The following is a 6,622-nucleotide window of genomic DNA, read 5'->3' on the forward strand; positions in this document are numbered from 1 at the left end:
TTGGGAGTTACTTTTGTAACCACTCAGAATAGTTGGACGAATTTGGGGTGTTGTTTAGTGTGTTTTTATGTCATTTAGTGTGTTGTTTTGTGTGTTTTTATGTCAAAAACTTTCAGTTTCAATGTTATAAGGGCTGCGAGTTATTTGCATTTAGATTTCAGCTTTTATTACTAGTGTCTTAAATGTTGTTTTTAGAGCTGTTGGAGCAAAACGTTTTTGGCTGATTGTAAAGCCTCTCCAAGGCTATAAATAAGTGTTTAGGAGAATGTAATCAGGGACAATTCCCCTTTGAATGAAATATATGTGAGTTTGTGTCTTTCTTGTTCTTGAAAAGACTTTTTGAACTTATCAAGTTTTCTTGTGGCGTTCAGCAACTTGACTTATCATCTTGATTCTTAAGTGATCATCTTGAGTATCTTGGTGTGGCGTCATATATATTGTAGGCTTGGTTCTTATCTCTCTAGATATTGGGTCAAGTCTCAACATTCTAGTCCTTTGCAGATCTTGGGGTCTTTTTCCAATCATTGTTATTGGGTCTTATCACATTTGTTGGTAAGGATCATATCATTTGGTATCAGAGCTTGGGTTCTAAGGAAATGTTTGTCTATCATTTATTTTAATTTTCGTTTGTGTCATTTCAAGTAAAAAAAAAAAAAAAAACACAAAAAACACAAAAAAAAAAAACACAAAAAAAGCACAAAAAGTAGGTTTTCCCCATTTTTTTTTCGCACAACTTTCAGTTTTCTTTGTTTTCTTATCATTATAATTTTAAAAAAAAAAGGCAAAAAAAAGGAAGAAAAAAAAAAGCAAAAAAAAAAAAAAAAGCAAAAAAAAAAAAAAAAGAAAAGCAAAAAAAAGAAAAGCAAAAAAAAGAAAAAAAGCCAAATGAAGAAAGAATTCAGTCTATCGTTGTAGTATTTTTGTTTGTTTTGTTTTATGGTCTGATTCTAGAATTGGTAATTGAGCATTTTAGTTTACGTAGTGTGGGTTGTTTATCTCATATCTTATCCTTTGCTTTTGAGTCTCGTGATTTGTTGAGTTGTTTCACACATTGAATTGCTACTCGAAACACTTGTTGTTTACTTAGTCTGATTAAGAACAAAAGAAAACACTAGAGTGGAAAAAGGCAAGAGTGTGAGATTATTTGAGGGTAAAAGCCATTTTATTTCTAAACACGAGTGTTGAGCGGATACATTATTGAGAGAAACACGTGAGCGAGTGTTTGTGAGGTCCTCTAACAGATACGTTTTTTTTTAATAAAAAAAATATATATATTTTAAATGTCAGGAAACGAATCTGATCGTGGGAGATACGTACAACCACCACTTAATCGAAATCTTCAAATGGAGGCATTCGTGGCGTTGATGACGGAGAAGTTTGAGCAACTAAATGCGAGGATTGATGGAATAGAAGGGATGGCAGCAAATCATGCACCAAATGTTCCCAATAGACGAGGACAAAGAGCTGAAGAAGAGGGTGATGTATCGGAAGGTGTTGAAGACGAGGTTGCTGAAGATGGTGGAGAAGAGCGTCAACATAACCGGGGCAGGTTTGGGCGTGGTAATGGGAATAGAGAAGCTAGGAGGGGAAGGCCTGGAAGGGATGATGATTTGGGGAGTATAAAGGTGACCATACCATCTTTTCAGGGGAGAAATGAACCTGAAGTCTATTTGGAGTGGGAGCAAAAGATAGAGATGGTGTTCGAGTGTCATAACTACTCGGAGATGAAGAAGGTGAAGCTCGCAGCGATTGAGTTCACTGATTATGCCATAATATGGTGGGATCAGTTGTTGAAAGAAAGGAGGAGAAATAGAGAGCGCACGGTGGAGACATGGGAGGAGATGAAAGCCATCATGAGGCGGCGATTCATTCCAAGTTATTACCATCGGGAGTTGTACAACAAATTGCAGCGTCTAACTCAAGGAATAAAGAGTGTAGATGAGTATTTCAAGGAGATGGAGGTGGCAATGATAAGGGCAAACGTGGTGGAGGACAGAGAAGCAACGATGGCCAGATTCTTGCATGGACTAAATCGTGAGATAGCGGATGTCGTGGAGATGCAACATCACGTGGAGTTGACCGATATGGTGCACCAAGCCGTCAAAGCGGAGCAGCAACTAAAGCGAAGGAACATGGCTAGGAGAGGACCAAGTATGTCGTCAACAAATTCGTGGAGGGCAGCCTCTAGACGAGATGAATTTCAAGCAAACAAGCCTAAATTTGACACTTCGAAAAATGTCGTACAACAACCAGGGGCTACACAAGGTAACAAAGAGGCTAATTCTACTAAAACACGTGATATAAAGTGTTTCAAATGTAGAGGTTCAGGACATATAGCCAGCGAGTGCCCAAACAAGAGGGTTATGGTGATAAACGCACAAGGTCAGCTTGAGTCGGAGGATGAGGAAGATGAAGTAGATGAGGACATGCCACCACTTGAGGATTGCAGCGATGGTGAATACCCAGTCGATGGAGAACTATTAGTGGCGAGGAGAGCTCTTAGTGCACAAGTGAAGAAAGAAGAAAATAATCAGCGCGAGAATTTGTTTCATACTCGATGCTTCATGAACCGGAAAGTGTGTAGTGTGATTATTGATGGAGGAAGTTGCACGAATGTCGCGAGCAATGAACTTGTCGAGAAATTGGCGCTGCCTACCTTGAAGCATCCACGACCCTACCGTCTTCAATGGCTTAATGATAGTGGAAACATCAAGGTGACAAAACAAGTTCTTGTGGCATTTTCGATTGGCAAGTATGAAGATCAGGTGCTTTGTGATGTGGTACCGATGGAAGCTTGTCACATGCTTTTGGGAAGGCCATGGCAATATGATAGGAGGGTCTCACATGATGGTTTCACCAATCGATACTCTTTTACTCTTAAAGAGCAACCTGTTACACTTGTACCATTAAGTCCCAATCAAGTTCTTGCTGATCAATTGAAATTACAAACAAAAAGAGAAAAAGAAAAAGAAAAAGAAAAAGAAAAAGAAAAAGAAAAGGAAAGAGAAAAAGATGAAAAAAAGGAATTTGAAAAGAAAGAGAGAAACATGAGTGAAAAAGTTAGTCTCATGGCAAAAAAAAGTGAGATCAAGAGGGCATTATTCACCCATCAGCCCCTTATAGTACTCATGTACAAGGAGGCCTTTTTATGTACTGATGATCTTGCCGGATCTTTGCCGAGCAACGTTTTCTCTCTTTTACAGGAATTTGTAGATGTGTTTCCGGAAGAGGTACCTCCTGGTTTACCTCCTATTCGAGGGATCGAACATCAAATCGACTTTGTTCCTGGCTCCACAATTCCAAATCGACCAGCCTATAGAAGTAATCCGGAGGAGACTAAGGAACTTGAGCGGCAAGTCAGTGAGCTAATGGAGAAGGGACATGTGAGAGAAAGCATGAGTCCGTGTGCTGTTCCGGTGATTCTAGTGCCGAAGAAGGATGGGACATGGAGAATGTGTGTTGATTGTCGAGCCATCAACAACATCACGGTAAAGTATCGACATCCTATTCCTCGTTTAGATGATATGCTGGATGAATTGCATGGATCGTGTGTGTTTTCTAAAATTGATCTTAAGAGTGGATATCATCAGATTAGAATGAAAGAAGGAGATGAGTGGAAAACTGCATTTAAGACAAAATATGGATTGTATGAATGGTTAGTTATGCCTTTTGGGTTAACCAATGCCCCGAGTACATTCATGAGACTTATGAACCATGTTTTACGTGCTTTCCTTGGACATTTTGTTGTTGTCTACTTTGATGATATTCTGATTTATAGCAAAAACCTTGAGGATCATGTTGTACATCTAAAATTGGTTTTAGAAGTTTTGAGGAAAGAAAGCTTATTTGGAAATCTTAAGAAATGTACATTTTGCACGGATAAGCTTGTGTTTCTTGGTTTTGTTGTAAGTGCTAAAGGGATTGAAGTTGATGAGGAAAAGGTGAAGGCAATTCACGATTGGCCAACGCCTACTTCGGTAAGTCAGGTAAGAAGTTTTCATGGTTTGGCTAGTTTTTATCGACGATTTGTTCGAGACTTTAGTAGCCTTGCAGGGCCGCTAACCGAAGTCATCAAGAAGAACATCCCATTTAAATGGGGAGCTGAGCAAGAAAAGGCATTCAGACTGATCAAGAAAAAATTAACTAATGCTCCTTCGCTTATTTTGCCTAACTTCACTAAAACGTTTGAAATTGAGTGTGATGCTTCAGGTTTAGGAATTGGTGGAGTTTTGATGCAAGAAGGAAGACCAATTGCGTATTTTAGTGAAAAGTTGAGTGGGGCAGCCCTGAACTATCCTACCTATGATAAGGAATTATATGCATTGGTGAGGACTTTGGAAAATTGGCAGCACTATCTTTGGCCTAAAGAATTTGTGATACATACGGATCATGAGTCGTTGAAGCATTTGAAGGGCCAACACAAATTGAATAGACGACATGCGAAATGGGTGGAGTTCATTGAAACATTTCCGTATGTGATCAAATATAAGCAAGGTAAGGAGAATGTTGTGGCAGATGCATTATCTCGCAGGTACGTTCTACTCTCTACTCTAGATTATAAGTTGCTTGGATTTGAGTACATTAAGGAATTGTATGCTTCTGATTCTGATTTTGGGGCAGCCTTTGAATGTTGTTCTAATGGGGCGAATGGCAAATTTTTTATTCATGATGGTTTTCTATTTCGTGAAAATAAATTATGCATTCCTCATTCTTCATTACGTGAACTACTTGTTAGAGAAGCACATTCTGGTGGTTTGATGGGTCATTTTGGGGTAGCTAAGACAATGGGTATGTTGCATGAACATTTCTATTGGCCCCATATGAAACGAGATGTTGAAAAGATTTGTGAGCGATGCATAACTTGTAAACAGGCCAAGTCTAAACAACAACCACATGGTTTGTATACACCACTTCCGATTCCTAGTGCACCTTGGGTTGATATTTCAATGGACTTCGTTTTGGGATTACCAAGGACTAAGAGGGGGAGAGATTCTGTTTTTGTGGTCGTTGATCGATTTTCTAAAATGGCACATTTTATTGCATGTCACAAAACTGATAACGCATCAAACATTGCTGACCTGTTTTTCAAAGAGATTGTTAGGTTGCATGGCATGCCTCGCACAATTGTTTCTGATAGAGATGCGAGATTCTTGAGCTATTTTTGGAAAACGTTGTGGGGAAAGCTGGGAACAAAACTATTGTTTTCTACTACTTGTCATCCACAAACCGATGGGCAAACTGAAGTGGTAAATAGATCATTATCCACTTTGTTGCGTGCTATCATTCAAAAGAACCTGAAAGCTTGGGAAGATTGTTTGCCACATGTTGAATTTGCATATAATCGTAGTGTTCACTCTGCAACTAAGTTCTCTCCTTTTGAAATTGTTTATGGTTTTAATCCAATAACACCTTTGGATTTGATTCCTTTACCTATTGGTGAGCAAGTTAACTTGGATGGGAAAAAGAAGGCAGATCTTGTGAAACAGATTCATGAGAAGACAAGGCAAAACATAGAGCGACGGACTGAGCAATACGCAAAGAATGCCAACAAGAGCCGCAAGAAAGTGATTTTTGAGCCAGGGGATTGGGTTTGGTTGCACATGAGAAAGGAGCGATTCCCTGAGCAAAGGCGTTCCAAATTACTTCCAAGGGGTGACGGACCATTCCAGGTTCTGGAGCGCATCAATGACAATGCCTACAAGCTTGACTTACCTGGTGAGTATGGTGTTAGTGCAAGCTTTAATGTTTTTGATCTATCATATTTTGATGTAGGTGATGATTTGAGGACAAATCGCTTTCAAGAGGGGGAGAATGATGAGAATCGAGGAGCTATAGTTGATGCAAGTGATCAAGGAGCTCAAATGGATACAAGTGGACCTGAGATGACTAAAAGAAAATTTTCAAGTGGTCAATTAAGTTTGCCTAGTGGGCCTCTCACAAGGTTTAAGGCCAAACAATTCAAAGAGGCTCTAAATGGGCTGATTCAACAAGTTAGTTCATTTGGGCCCAAAGTTGAGGCAAATCTAAAGCAAGAGAGCCTAATTACAATGATTAAGGTTCTACAAGAGTAATCAGAATGTCTAGGTCGTTTTTAGGCATTGGATCCACATTTCTAACAATAAATAAGGCTGTTCACTCTTTTGGGAGTTACTTTTGTAACCACTCAGAATAGTTGGACGAATTTGGGGTGTTGTTTAGTGTGTTTTTATGTCATTTAGTGTGTTGTTTTGTGTGTTTTTATGTCAAAAACTTTCAGTTTCAATGTTATAAGGGCTGAGAGTTATTTGCATTTAGATTTCAGCTTTTATTACTAGTGTCTTAAATGTTGTTTTTAGAGCTGTTGGAGCAAAACGTTTTTGGCTGATTGTAAAGCCTCTCCAAGGCTATAAATAAGTGTTTAGGAGAATGTAATCAGGGACAATTCCCCTTTGAATGAAATATATGTGAGTTTGTGTCTTTCTTGTTCTTGAAAAGACTTTTTGAACTTATCAAGTTTTCTTGTGGCGTTCAGCAACTTGACTTATCATCTTGATTCTTAAGTGATCATCTTGAGTATCTTGGTGTGGCGTCATATATATTGTAGGCTTGGTTCTTATCTCTCTAGATATTGGGTCAAGTCTCA

At 38.9% G+C, this 6,622-nt stretch overlaps 1 pseudogene; it reads left to right on the plus strand.

The window, feature by feature from the left end:
• The first annotated feature begins 1,343 nt into the window (after positions 1 to 1,343).
• On the plus strand, positions 1,344 to 6,071 carry LOC149393354 (uncharacterized; annotated as a pseudogene).
• The last annotated feature ends 551 nt before the right edge of the window (positions 6,072 to 6,622 follow it).

Source organism: Urtica dioica, chromosome 6 (genome assembly GCF_054948205.1).
Source record: "Urtica dioica subsp. dioica isolate 48M chromosome 6, U.dioica_male_clone48M_v1_H2, whole genome shotgun sequence".
In the NCBI taxonomy this organism is placed as follows: Eukaryota; Viridiplantae; Streptophyta; class Magnoliopsida; order Rosales; family Urticaceae; genus Urtica; species Urtica dioica.